Source organism: Balaenoptera borealis, assembly GCF_965194805.1.
Source record: "Balaenoptera borealis genome assembly, chromosome: 5".
In the NCBI taxonomy this organism is placed as follows: domain Eukaryota; kingdom Metazoa; phylum Chordata; class Mammalia; order Artiodactyla; family Balaenopteridae; genus Balaenoptera; species Balaenoptera borealis.
This window is the reverse complement of record NC_138862.1, coordinates 35,528,285-35,543,157: the sequence shown is the minus strand read 5'-3', so window position 1 is coordinate 35,543,157 and position 14,873 is coordinate 35,528,285. Positions and strand designations below refer to the sequence as shown.

At 36.7% G+C, this 14,873-nt stretch overlaps 1 long non-coding RNA gene across 2 annotated transcripts in view; it reads right to left on the bottom strand.

Moving 5' to 3' along the window:
- Positions 1-3,414: 3,414 nt before the first annotated feature.
- The window catches only part of LOC309628913, a 242,844-nt gene continuing 231,385 nt past the window's right edge, over positions 3,415-14,873 (bottom strand). For both annotated transcript variants that reach the window (XR_014244772.1, XR_014244773.1), the window contains one exon: positions 3,415-10,705. This is a non-coding gene — a long non-coding RNA (uncharacterized lncRNA). The remainder of the gene's footprint in view (positions 10,706-14,873) is intronic.

Below are 14,873 nucleotides of genomic sequence, written 5' to 3'. Positions count from 1 at the left end.
AGGGATGCAAGGATTCTTCAATATATGCAAATCAATCAATGTGATACACCATATTAACAAATTGAAGAATAAAAACCATATGATCATTTCAATAGATGCAGAAAAAGCTTTTGACAAAATTCAACGCCGATTTATGATAAAAACTCTCCAGAAACTGGGCATAAAGGGAACCTACCTCAACGTAATAAAGGCCATAAATGACAAACCCACAGCAAACATCATTCTCAATGGTGAAAAACTGAAACCATTTCCTCCAAGATCAGGAACAAGAAAAGGATGTCCACTCTCTCAACTATTATTCAACATAGTTTTGGAAGTCCTAGCCATAACAATCAGAGTAGAAAAAGAAATAAAAGGAATACAAACTGGAAAAGAAGAAATAAAACTGTCACTGTTTGCAGATGACATGTTACTAAGAGAATCCTAAAGATATTACCAAAAAACTACTAGAGCTAATCAATGAATTTGGTAAAGTAGCATGATACAAAATTAATGCACAGAAATCTCTTGCATTTCTGTACACTAGTGATGAAAAATTTGAAACAGAAATTAAGGAAACACTCCCATTTACCACTGCAACAAAAAGAATAAAATACCTAGGAATAAACCTACCTAAGGATGCAAAAGTCCTGTATGCAGACAACTGTAAGACACTGATGAAAAAAATTAAAGATGATACAAACAGATGGAGAGCTATACCATGTTCTTGCATTGGAAGAATCAACATTCTGAAAATGACTCTACTACCCAAAGCAATCTACAGATTCAATGCAATCCCTATCCAACTACCAATGGCATTTTTCACAGAACTAGAACAAAAAATTTCACAATTTGTATGGAAACACAAAAGACCCCAAATAGCCAAAGCAATCTTGAGAAAGAAAAATGGAACTGGAGGAATCAGACTCCCAGACTTCAGACTATACAACAAAGCTATAGTAATCAAGACAGTATGCTCCTGGCACAAAAACAGAAATATATATCAGTGGAACAGGATAGAAAGCCCAGAGATAAACCCACGCACATATGGTCACCTTATCTTTGATAAAGGAGGCAAGAATATACAATGGAGAAAAGACAGCCCCTTCAATAAGTGGTCCTAGGAAAACTGGACAGCTACATGTAAAAGAATGAAATAAGAACACTCCCTAAGACCATACACAAAAATAAACTCAAAATGGATTAAAGATCTAAATGTAAGGCCAGACACTATCAAACTCTTAGAGGAAAACATAGGCAGAACACTCTATGTCATAAATCACAGCAAGAGCCTTTTTGACCCACCTCCTATAGAAATGGAAATAAAAACAAAAATAAACAAATGGGACCTAATGAAACTTTAAAGCTTTTGCACAACAAAGGAAACCATAAACAAGATGAAAAGACAACCCTCAGAATGGGAGAAAATAATTGCAAACGAAGCAACTGACAAAGGATGAACTACAAAATATACAAGCAGCTCATACAGCTCAATATCAAAAAAACAAACAACCCAATCCAAAAATATGCAGATGACCTAAATAGACATTTCTCCAAAGAACATATACAGATTGCCAAAAAAACACAAGAGGCTCAACATCCCTAATCATTAGAGAAATAAAAATCAGAACTACAATGAGGTATCACCTCACACCAGTGAGAATGGCCATCATCAAAAAATCTAGAAACAACAAGTGCTGGAGAGGGTATGGAGAAAAGGGAACCCTCTTGCACTCTTCGTGGAAATGGAAATTGATACAGACACTATGGAGAACAGTATGGAGGTTCCTTAAAAACCGAAAATTAGAACCACCATATGACCCAGCAATCCCACTACTGGGCATATACCCTGAGAAAACCATAATTCAAAAAGAGTCATGTACCACAATGTTCATTGTAGCACTATTTACAATAGCCAGAACATGGAAGCAGCCTAAGTGCCCATTGACAGATGAATGGATAAAGAAGATGTGGCACATATATACAATGGAATATTACTCAGCCATAAAAAGAAATGAAATTGAGTTATTAGTAGTGAGGTGGATGGACCTAGAGTCTGTCGTACAGAGTGAAGTAAGTCAGAAAGAGAAAACCAAATACCGTATGCTAACACATATATATGTAATCTAAAAAAAATTAAAAATGGTTCTGATGAACCTAGGGGCAGGACAGGAATAAAGATGCAGATGTAGAGAATGGACTTGAGGATACAGGGAGGGGGAAGGGTAAGCTGGGACGAAGTGAGGGAGTAGCATTGACATATATACACTACCAAATGTAAAATAGATAGCTAGTGAGAAGCAGCTGCATCACACAGGGAGATCAGCTCGGTGCTTTTCATCCACCTAGAGGGGTGGGATAGGTAGGGTGAGAGGGAGATGCAAGAGGGAGGGGATATGGGGATACATGTGTACATATAGCTGATTCACTTTGTTATACAGCAGAAACTAACACAACATCGTAAAGAAATTATACTCCAATAAAGATGTTAAAAAAAAAAGATACACATGCACCCCAATGTTCATTGCAGCACTATTACAATAGCCACGCCATGGAAGCAACCTAAATGCCCATCGACAGATGAATGGATAAAGAAGAAGTGGTACATATATACAATGGAATATTACTCAATCATAGAAAGGAATGAAATTGGGTCATTGTAGAGACGTGGATCGACCTAGAGACTGTCATACAGAGTGAAGTAAGTCAGAAAGAGAAAAACAAATATCATATATTAACATATATATGTGGAATCTAGAAAAATGGTTCAGATGAACTGGTGTGCAAGGCAGAAATAGAAACACAGATGTAGATAACAAACATGTGGACCCAAAGTGGGGAAAGTGGGGTGGGGGGGCTGGTGGTGGTGGGATGAATTTGGAGATTGGGGTTGACATATATATACTAATATGTATAAAATAGATAACTAATAAGAACCTGTTGTATAAAAGAATAAAATAAAATTCAAAAAAATAAAACATATTTTTAAAATTAATTAATTAAAAAAAAAAGTTGTGCACGCATCTTGGGGAAGGTCCTAGGACCAGTCAGGTGTGAAAAAAGAAACAAGATAATTAGCCAGATGTAAACAAAATCCGGAAGGACTGTCCTATTTAAATATTCATTTAAATCACACACACACAAAAAGAATCCACCTGCCAATGCAGGGGACACGGGTTCAAGGCCGGTCCGGGAAGATCCCACATGCCGCGGAGCAACTAAGCCCGTGCACCACAGCTACTGAGCTCACGTGCCACAGCTACTGAAGCCCACGCACCTAGAGCCTGTGCTCCACAAGAGAAGCCACCGTAATAAGCCCGCGCACCACACCGCAATGAAGAGTAGCCCCCACTCACCACAACTAGAGAAAGCCACACAGCAACAAAGACCCAACACAGCCACAAATAAATAAATAAATAAATAAATAAATAAATAAATAAATAAATAAATAAATTTAGGGGAAAAAAAGAACAATTATCACTCAGCATTGTAACACAGCTCTGAAAACTGCTTGTCTGGGAGACCAAGCATTGGTCTGATATGACTTTTGGATATATCACAATATAGGAGGCACACTGTAATAAATGACTCAAACACCCTCCTACAGAACTGGTGACATTTCAAGATTCCTCATAGAAACTGAAAACAGAGATAGATAATCACAATCTATTTCATTCACACAATTGTTTTTATTATAATTAAATCGGTTGTAAAATTAGAAGAAGTAAATTCCTTATTTAGTGCAAAAAGAACTAAGGTCATCTAAGGTGATGCATTTTTACAGACAGGAAGCAAGTCTGTTTTATCCTTCGTCTCACACACACTGTGCTTTGGCTATGTGATAATTCATGAAAGGAGAAAACAAGCACAGAATTTTAGAGTCAAATAAGATTTTCTCTTTGAATTGTGAATTATAATTGGCCAATCTCTAGCAGCTGCCTCTTAGAAACTGTATTTTCTAAATGTTAATAGGCCCAAGTTAGCAATAAATGTGAACATTTAGTGGAAATCTTTTGTTTTGTTTTGTTTTATCGGGGCACATGTAGAATTCTTGTTTTTATGGTGTATTCTTGTCATTCTCCAAACAAATTCTATGTCATGTGTTACATGGCAAGTACTCTTCTGCTAACTAGTCTTTAAACCAGTTAGTGATTATTTCAAATATCAAAAGCCAGTTCTTCTAAAACAGGGAGTCTTATCAAAAAAATGACATTATTTAAAGTATGCATTTCATGTGTGGGTTTATTTTATCTAAGTTTTATCTGTCTATCTATTTAACTGTATATGTTTGGATCAGAACCATTCAAAAACATGGACAGAGTGAATGCTACTATGTTTATTTCTTTTTAATGTAGTGATTATTCTCACAACTGGAACCCAGATGTAATTATTCTTCCCTAAGCATTTCTGCAGTATTGGCTAAACTACCATCATAAAATATTACTTCGACCATAACAAGCCTCTCCAGAAAATGCCTATTTGTTACAATAAAAATGTTCATTTGTAAAACACAAAAATAAAATCAATTTTCTTCCAAGTATATGTTTACTTAAAATTAAAGAAAAAAAACACTTCATAAGGGACATTCTATATACTTAAAAGGATCGTGACATTGCATTTATGAATAGAATGAAAGCATAATGTAGAAATTTGATTAGGTTTCCTTTTTGAATTAACATCCTAATTTCTGCCGGGAGTGGCTAACTAAACTTGGCACTATGGACACTTTCCTCACTATTCAGAATTTTCAACTGTATTTAAAGCAGATCACATCCACCTTCTCTGCTCAACATACTAACTCGTCAATGGAAATCAAAATACAACCGAAATAGACACTTTCTACTGCTGCCAAGAGAAGAAGGTTCAGAGCAAAAGGTGTAATTAAAAGTATGACTAAGCAGACAGCCACACTGAAGAAACTTCTCGCAAAACAGAGGGAGAAAATGGGAAAAGGGAGTAAGTGCCCCCAGATATGATATTGCCGTCTCTGACTGAATCACTTGAGCTCTAGAATCTCAGCTTTCTGGTATAGGACCCAGTTGCTATAGAAACTTACAACTGGGAGCTAAATAAAGTAATTTCTATGCTAGTGTTGGTGTCTATAACTTCAGCACCTGATGCTAACCAAATTGTGCTCAATAAACAAATTTAAACTTTAAAAACCTGCAATGCGATCACAATGCTTTCTATACAACTGATTAATCTCAATTGATCCTGGCTCAGAGCACAAGAACATAAGAAATCTCAGAAACAGAAAAAGACTATTTAAGGCCAATATGCCTGCATCCTTTGTTTTTCTTATCTGATTTCCTACTTTATCCCCATGCCTCTATCCTGTCTTAGTTTTAAATAAAAAATCAGCTAGCTCACTCTTCGACCCATCGAAAATCCTGCTTTCACTGATCCCTTTTAGACAATTTATTTTATATTAAACCACTCCCTCTTGGCCTCCCCCTTTTCATTTATCCTACTCTAAACCTGAAGAACAAAGAGATCAGGCAGTCCAATAGATACTTAGCCCTTAATCCTCCTGGCTGGGTCTCTTATTGCTGCACATTTGATTATAAGATTATTCAGTATTTGGCAAGAAATCAAAACCCTGAAGCAGCCCCTTGATGCCCCTGTTTGTGTGGGCATGTCAGCCCCCTACCCATTATGTCACAAAGCAGTGTGGTTGGCTTTGGTAATGCTCTTTTATTAAGAGAAATGAGACTGTGGGGTCTAAATATATCCGTTTGCATCTTTCTACAGCATCACTTTAGAAAGAAACAATGTTGGCAGAGACTGTATAAACCCTTTGTTCTTCTCCAATGGGCCCACACATTCAGGTCAATGTCACTGTGAGGATTTAAAGTATGAAAAAATTCATCTGAAAGTATGACTTCATTAAAGGACATATACTGCAACATATATTACTACATGTATTTGTAAATTTGTTTATTCTGATCAGAGATATGTAGTGATAAGCATTTGAGGATGCACTTTTATCTGGAAACTATTGCATTTATTTCACATTTTATAAAGGTCTTGGCTTCAGTCCCAATGTACACTTGATGAGTCTATGATTTAAGATCTCAAAGCCAAGATCAGCCCAGGGCAGAGGATTTGACGCTAATAGGAAAGGTGTGTCGTCTGATTATGAAGAAAATAGGTCAGATGGCAAAACATTCCAGAACTAGTTATTTATATTTCTACCAATAAGCTTTATTAGAGAAAGATGAAAGAAAGAAAGAAAAAAGAAAGAAAGAAAGAAAGAAAGAAAGAAGAAAGAAAGAAAAAGAAAAGATAGATAAAAGTTCATCCAACTTCCATAAAATTAAGTATTTTTTTAGTTCTTTAGTTTGAAATGAAGATGCAATTTTTAGGAGGTAATATTTTCTTCTAATTGTCAAGATACTCACAAACACCAGGGGAGAATTTGAAACACCAATATAGGAATTATTAGATATGCTCTCACCATGCATTCATAAACATCTCCCCCTGGGCTCCTCTGGATTCTAACTGCTACCTTGGTTTTTGTCCAACGAGCTCTTAAAAGCAAAGAGGAGATGCTGAGGGGTTAAAACCTAAGGATTGACCAGCTACTACCACTCAGTGTTGGACCAAAATTCCCATTAGGAAACAACATGGAATCATTTTTAGCTGCAAAAAGGCACCCAAGAGAATAACAAATATATTAGGTTAACTGTCGGATACACGGCTCTGCCTGTATACCAAAACAAAAACATCGTGAGAGAGATATGAGCTATGTCAGAAACAGTCAGCCAACAACTGTCAGCTGCGATTGTTGAATAGCATTTAAATGCACCAAGCAACATTTGGGAGCAGGTGACTTCCAAGAACGATGGGGAAATGAAATTTTGTTAGTTACGGGAATAGAATTTGGTAACTTTTTCTTTTTCTTTTTTTATGTTTGAGAGACTTTACTTCACTTTTCCCTGCACGTGAAACCTCCATTCTCACATATTTGCATAGATATAAATAAAAGACTCTATCCTCACACAATGCAGAGCACTTGATAGGCAATTTGCAAATATTTGTTTTACACAGAAAGGAAAGGAAGAAGGAAGCACATGAGGGAAGAAGAAAGGAATCAACCCTGATTTAACTCTCACTGAGAAAAAGAACTGGGAGCAGAAGTGAGTTCAGAGAAGGCTGAGGTTAGGCATCAGAATGCTTATATATTAGCCTCAAGCTGTAAGCGGCAGCTGGCTGCATGGCCCTGGCCAGGTGGCCAGTCAGCACTCGCAACTAGAACTTGGCATTCAAGACAGGCAGCTGCAAAGCGGAAACGGCCCGGCAGCTTTGTAGAAACAGAGGTACGGGCGCCATTTTATGGTTCCAGGCTCCCAGCCAATCACGATAGGAGAGGGCTGGGGGCACCTGCCTGTGCCCGTAATGGAAAGAGCAGAGCTGGCCTCCAGGACAGAGCACCAAGCAGAAAAGATCACATTCTGGGGTTAAAGAGGGGAAAAATCATCTGGTAAGCATGGCATGCTTTGGAGAAAAGATCAGCAAGAGTGAACAGGACTTTGGAGGCAATTTTCTCCCCAAAACTTTCATAGTGATGATTCAGACAGGGAATTTGTGACAAAGCAGGGACTAAATAATAGATCTGCTGATTCTTAGCCCAAAGCTCTTCTATAACAGCTGGTTCAAGACAAATAATTCCCATTTTATCACCCTTGCTTTGTTTGTAGGTGTACCAAAATTGTCAAAATAATCTTTAATTTTTTCTCCCATTAAAATAATCTCAAGTACTTTTCCTAAATAAACACTGAAAAATAGAAATTGCCATAAAGACAATCTTTCCATTTTAGCATTCAAAATATTATAACTACCGGGAACAATTCAAAAAGAATTATAACAGACTTTGTCTCTGCCTTCTGAATTATTATCTAAAACAAGAGATTATAATTATGCTTATAGTACTGCAATGTGCTCCAGAAATTTAACCCTATAATTTCATTCACCACCAATTTATTTCCAGTCTTTAAACCCTTATTATAATTTATTTACCTATATCTAGAGATTTGGGGCAAGGGTCATTCAATACATCTCGGTAAATCTTTTAAATTCTCATTTGGATTATAAGTGTTTGAAGGACACTAATACACAGCGTCTATAGAATGTGAGCTAACAAAGGTGCTAAATGAGAAGTCAAGTGAATGAACAAGCTAGGGCCAGGGTTGAAAATAAAATCTATACTTTCTCTTTTTTAATTGAGATTTAATTGACATACAACATTATATTACTTTCAGGTGTACAACATAATAATTCAATATATGTATATATTGTGAAATGATTACAAAATAAGTCTACTTAACACCCATTGCTACACAGTTGCAATATTTTTTCTCATGATGAGAACTTTTAAGATCCACTTTCTTAGCAACTTTTCAAATATACACTACAGTATTATTAACTATAGTCACCATGCTGTACATTAAACGCCCCAAAACTTATTTATTTTATAATTGGAAGTTTATAACTTTTGACCCACTTCACCCGTTTCATCCACCCACCCCACCTCTGGCAACCACCAGTCTGTTCTCTGTGTCTGTAAGTTCAATTTTTGTTTTTTGGCTTCTTTGTTAGATTCCATATATAAATGAGATCATAGGGTATTTATCTTTCTCTACCTCACTTATTTCACTTAGCATAATGCCCTCAAGGTCCATCCATGTTTTCTCAAATGACAAGATTTTATTCTTTTTTATGGCTGGATAATATTCCACTTATTCATTCATCCATCAATGAACACTTAGGTTGTTTCCATATCTCAACTATGTAAATAATGCCACAATGAACATGGAAGTGCAGATATCTTTTCAAGTTAATGTTTTTGTTTCCTTTGAACAAATACCCAGAAGTGGAATTGTTGGGTCGTATGGTAGTTCTATTTTTAATTTTTTGAGAAACCTTCGTACTCTTTTCCATAGTAGCTGCACCAATTTACATTCCTACCAACAGTGTACAAAGGTTCTCTTTTCTCCGCATCCTCACCAATACTTGTTATCTCTTGTCTTTTTGATAATAGCCATTCTAACAGATGTGAGGTGATATCTCATTGTGGTTTTGATTGGCATTTCCCTGATGATTAGTGATGCTGAGCATCTTTTCATATACCTGTTGGCTATCTGTATGTCTTCTTTGGAAAAATGTCTATTAAGTTCCTCTGCCCAATTTTTTTTTATATCTTTATTGAAGTATAATTGCTTTACAATGTTGTGTTAATTTTGGCTGTACAACAAAGTGAATCAGCTATATGTATACATATATCCCCATATCCCCTCCCTCTTGAGCCTCCCTACCACCCTCCCTATCCCACCCCTCTAGGTCGTCACAAAGCATTGAGCTGATCTCCCTGTGCTATGCAGCAGTTTCCCACTAGCCATGCATTTTACATTTGGTAGTGTATACATGTCAATGCTACTCTCTCAATTCGTCCCAGCTTCCCCTCCCCGCCCCCCGCTGTGTCCTCAAGTCTGTTCTCTACATCTGCGTCTTTATTCCTGCCCTGCCACTAGGTTCATCAGTACCGTTTTTTTAGATTCCATATATATGCATTAGCATACGGTATTTGTTTTTCCCTTTCTGACTTACTTCACCCTCTATGACAGTCTCTAGGTCCATCCACCTCACTACTAATAACTCAATTTTGTTCCTTTTTATGGCTGAGTAATATTCCATTGTATATATGTGCCACATCTTCTTTATCCATTCATCTGTCGATGGACACTTAGGTTGTTTCCATGTCCTAGATATTGTAAAAAGAGCTGCAGTGAACATTGCGGTACATGTATCTTTTTGAATTATGGTTTTCTCAGGATATATGCCCAGTAGTGGGATCCTCTGCCCAATTTTTAATAGGATTGTTTGGCTTTATTCTATTGAGTTTTATGATTTCTTTATATATCTTGGATAAACTTTCCTGTATGCATTTATATACACTGTTTCTTATACTCAGTCCTCCATATCTCTTCTTTAGTGTCTTAACAAAGATTTCTGCTTATATGTGGAAGTAAACAGAATTTTGGACATCATTCATGGCTGTTATAGCATGGTGGACAGGGCTCTGAATTTATCATATTATAAGTTGATTACTTTGTCTTTATTTTCTTGTCCTTTTTTTGCCTCATGCATAAAGAGTGTATATAATGAACCTGTACAGTTTAAAACAATAATAAAATTGTACTCCTAGGTATCCACCATACAGTTTAAGAAACAGAATTTTATCCAGCTTCCTGAATATCTTTTCCCAAATCCCTCTCCCTACTCCAGAGGAATTTTTTTATCTATTATTTTTTTGTTTTCCTTTGCAGTTTTACAACATATCTTTGTGTTCCTAAATAATATATTATTTTCATTTCATGTATTTTCCATATTAATAGAATCATATTTTTCTGTTTTTAGAAATTTTCATTCAACATCATGTTTTTGAGGGTTATCCATGTTGATAGGTATAGATGTATTTTATTTATATCCATTGCTTTACAGTATTCCATTGGAGATATATATATACCAAAACCAACTTACTTAAACTTCTTGCACTTGAGTAGTTTACAGGGCTGTTTTTCTCTATTAAAAATAATACTATCATCTATATTCATGCTCATATTTCCTAGGACACAAATTAAGTTCACTTTCTTCTTCTCTCAACTAAGGATAACAGGAGCTTCATTCCAGAGTTCTTCTTAATGATCCCAATATTCAGTTTGTTGATCTACAAAACAAATAATCGTCATTCTTAGCATTAAGTGAGCATATATATAAGTACATAGAACAAGGGCTAGTTCATAGTAGGTGTCCCATAAATCCTTTTTCACTCTCCACTAAGAATTAAGAGATGATTGTAATCCTTTATAGATAGAAGTGCTTTATAGAGTATGCTGGGTCACCTGTAGGTGCAGAAACTTCTGACTCAATACTCAAGGCTACTATTTGGCCTCTAACAAACACAGATATGTATGGTTTAGTTATTACTACATGTCAAGTGGACAACGAGACTTTTAGAAGAGATGGTGATATCACATAGCATACAGTGAGAGAGGAGCTGCTGCTTCTTGCTTCCCTGGGATTTGTCAGCATTATCTTCCTGGATGGAGTCCAGCTGGCTCAAGTTGCCTGAAGCAAAGGCAAAGTGCATTCTTTTGACCCAGAAAAAGCCTCCAGATATGGAAACGTGCAGCACTGTCCTTTGTGGGTCACCTTGAATTCATGCACTGTCTGTGTGACCCAGTTTACTTCCTTCCAGAAATGCCACCACTCTTTGAGCCAGAAGAAGATACTATACGTTATTTACATCATTATTGCATTGATCCTGCACTCCTTAACATCCTGCCTCTAAGTAGGAAACAAAAAAGACATGGCAGGGAAAATGGTGATAGCATACTTTCTCAGCAGTCTGAAAAAATTCATGGGAAATAGTTCTTGCTTTTCAACCAGTCTTCTTCATTACAAATTTTATTCAGTGAAACTTCTGGTCTTCAGAATTTCACCTTCTACCTGTTTTCTTCCCTAAATCACTACCCTTCCAAACTTTTCCCTAAAACAATATCTAGTATTTTATAAACTTATGTCTGATTACCAGCCAGTAGCCATTAAATTTCCTTGGAGAAAGGGAAAGGACAGGGATCTTCCGTAGGTGAAACAACTAAAATAAATACATCAAAATTCTGAATTTACATTTTCTGTTACTAAAATAAGACTCCCCACCCCCTTTTCAATGTTTTCTTCCATTTGGTTAACATTCAATCATACATGATGGCAGGTATAAAAGTCAGATTCCATGGAATGTAGCTGATGAAGGAAAGAAAGAAAAAAAGAAAGAAAGAAGGAAGGAAGGAAGGAAAGAAAGAAAGAAAGAAAGAAAGAAAGAAAGAAAGAAAGAAAGAAAGAGAAAGGGAAAGAAAGAAAGAAAAAGAAAGGAAGGAAAGTAGGAAGGAAGGAAAAAAACTGTGGGTATAGATACATTTTTTTGTATTTAGAAATCCACTTTGAAAATGTCCTGAGTGTTGCACTCAGTTCAATTCCAATTCACTTTGGTTGTTTGCTTTCCTGTCTTCCAAAGAACTCATAGGTAAGCATTAGAAATAGGATGCAATAACAAATACTTCTCTTCAGAGGCTGCTACCAAGTGTTTTATACTTGGAAAATAAATGGCAAAAGTGCATAGACATTTGACATGGATAACATTTCAAGCTAATGCTTTAGGAGAAATTTTCTTGAGATATACAAATCACCATTCATCTTGTTAGTTTGGGGTAAAAAAACCAAAAAGTGAAAAAACTTCATCTCTGAACCTTGTAGTCAATACCAAATTCTACCATGGCATGTGGAGGACTCTGATTCAGTGACAATATGCAGAACCAACAATATATGTGTGAAGAAATAATGGAAAAGAAGAGCCAATAAACCTCAGGGCTGGCTTGACCTAGGGAAAAAATTTTGAGATTTTGTAAAACAGTGCAGTGAATGCTGAAGGAAGTCTCAGACATTGCTTCTTAGCTGTTTTCTCAGCACTAATTACAGATTTTATTACACAGTAGTGTGTTATAAGTTAATAATGACCAGTGGAACGCTAAGAGGAAAGGAGGCACAAGGGAACTGGACTAGAACTGGCCACGGCCACCCCTTACTTAAAACTAATAGGCCTAATGTGAAAGCCCCACATCAACACTTGCAAAGGGAAGTTTTGCCAAATTGGAGGCAGATAATGAAAACTCAAGTGAGAGGCAGGCTGTCATTGACACTGTTCAGTCTCATCAAGTGGCTGATGAGGATGAGGATGCTACATTGTTCCCTGAGGATAGAAATGAGCCAAATAATGACAACATGTCAGAGAGAAACAATTGGAAGGATGCAGAGAGCATGACAATTAGATCTCAGTGTCTGATGAGGGGAATAGTGCAAATGAACCACTTAACATGACTAAGCCAATAGACATCAAAATGTATTAGGTACAAACGATGTAAAACAGATGCCTAGTGATCAGAATATGGGGCCTGGGAAATCTTCTGTGACTATACATAGAACAAGCATTTCTATAGCAAGCTATGAGCTGGGCAGAGAAGGCAAAAAAGCAAGTCAAAAGGCCTAGTCTTTAAGGAGTTTGACATTTAAATTGGGTACCATATCATCAGAGTACAGCCAGCAAACAGAAAACACACTAGTTAGTTCAACAGAAAGAATCTAATATAGGAATTGTTTAGAGTTATTGGAAGAATGAACAGTCAAAAAGGGCACACTGGATTAACACAGAGATAGTAAGAAAAGGAAGCATCTATCACCCTTAGAATTCGAGGAACAGAGGAAGAGATTGATGTTATCAGGACACTAGAGAAGATGCTTTGAGAAGCTGTGAGGTAGAGCTCTCAGAAGTGAGAACCTCTGACTATGACTGGTATCTTAAGAGGTCAAAGAAGGTGTCCTGCTAACCTGGATAAGAGGGTGTTACCAGATTGTTGCTAGTTTCTCCAAACAAATGCCATGAGGTTGGTTCTAAGAACAAGGAAGAAAGCAAGAAACTGGAACCAACAGCTACTTCAGAGTTTAGATGCTACTATTGAGATGAGGTTGACAGAAGTAGACCCCTGGAAGAAGCAAGTACCTTCTCTCTTCACCGCTGTTCAGCAACTTTAGTGCCCTCCATTGGCAGGACTAACAGGAAAGTAGCTGGTAAAGGAAAAATGTAGTTTGCAGAGCCCCCAGCATCACAGAACTGAAATATAATAGTTAATAACTACAAACTTATAACCTTGAATTCGAGGGCCAGAGTATATCAAAAGAATTTATTAGAAGAGGCTAACAGTGCTATAATTTGGGTTTGTAGTATAATGAAAAGAGAATATTTTTGATGTCCTTCTTACATATTTATGCATCTGAAAGAACACCATAATAAATCAAAGGTTTTCTCAGTCTAGGTTTACCTATAAAATGCAATAAACTCAGCTATTTGTCTTAAGAAGGTAGCAAGTAAGATGGAGTATCCAGAGTTTAGTTCATTCAAAAGTTTCATCATTTCCCAAAGTCTCAATTATCTCTAGATAATTGCTTTCAGGCAAATATCTTACCTTGATATTGGGTGTCACACATGGCATATATTTTATGAATTGTGTATAAATGTTGCTTTGGGGTGTTCACAAAAGAAATAGAGTTAGCTTTTGTTTCAGTTAGCCATTGTCTAAAAATACTGCCTAACAGACCAACACAAAACTCAGGGGCTTGAAACAAAACTGATCATTCATATGAATCTACAGGTTGGTTAATTGAGTGTAGGCTTGTCTGGTGGATCTTCTTCCCCCTGTGGCTGCTGGAGCTCATCTGCTCCAGAGGGCAGTTCTTTGGGTCAGCTAGAATGGCCCTCTTCTACATGTCTTCCACCCTCTCTTTACCAGCAGGTTCTCTGAGCCTTGTTTTATTTGCAGCAATGGCAGAGGTACAAAAGGGCAAGTGGAAATGCCTGAGGCCTTTTAGAACACAGCATCACTCCGATCAATGTGCCACTGGCCAAAGCACATCACAACTCTGAGCCCTAAGTCAAAGGTCAGGGAAATACTCTAACCATGATAAAACCAAGGGGAAAATGTGGGTGCCAGGAGGGGTGAAAAATGGTGACTAATCTTTCATTCTATAGCAAGTTTGATCTCTATTTCAGAAAAAAAAAAAAAAGCCTTGTGTTCTGTATGCAAGGGGAATCCTCATTCATTGAGGATAGAATTCTGATAGAATTCTACAATGAAGGTTATCAGTGGAATGTGTCTCTCTTGAAGACAGAAATAAGACTTTAAGCAAAAAAGAATCAGAAAGTTGTTTTAATAGGAAAAAATACACTAAATGGAGGGCAAATCAACAGTATGAATAAGAAAAACCTGTGTTGCATTGGCAGACTA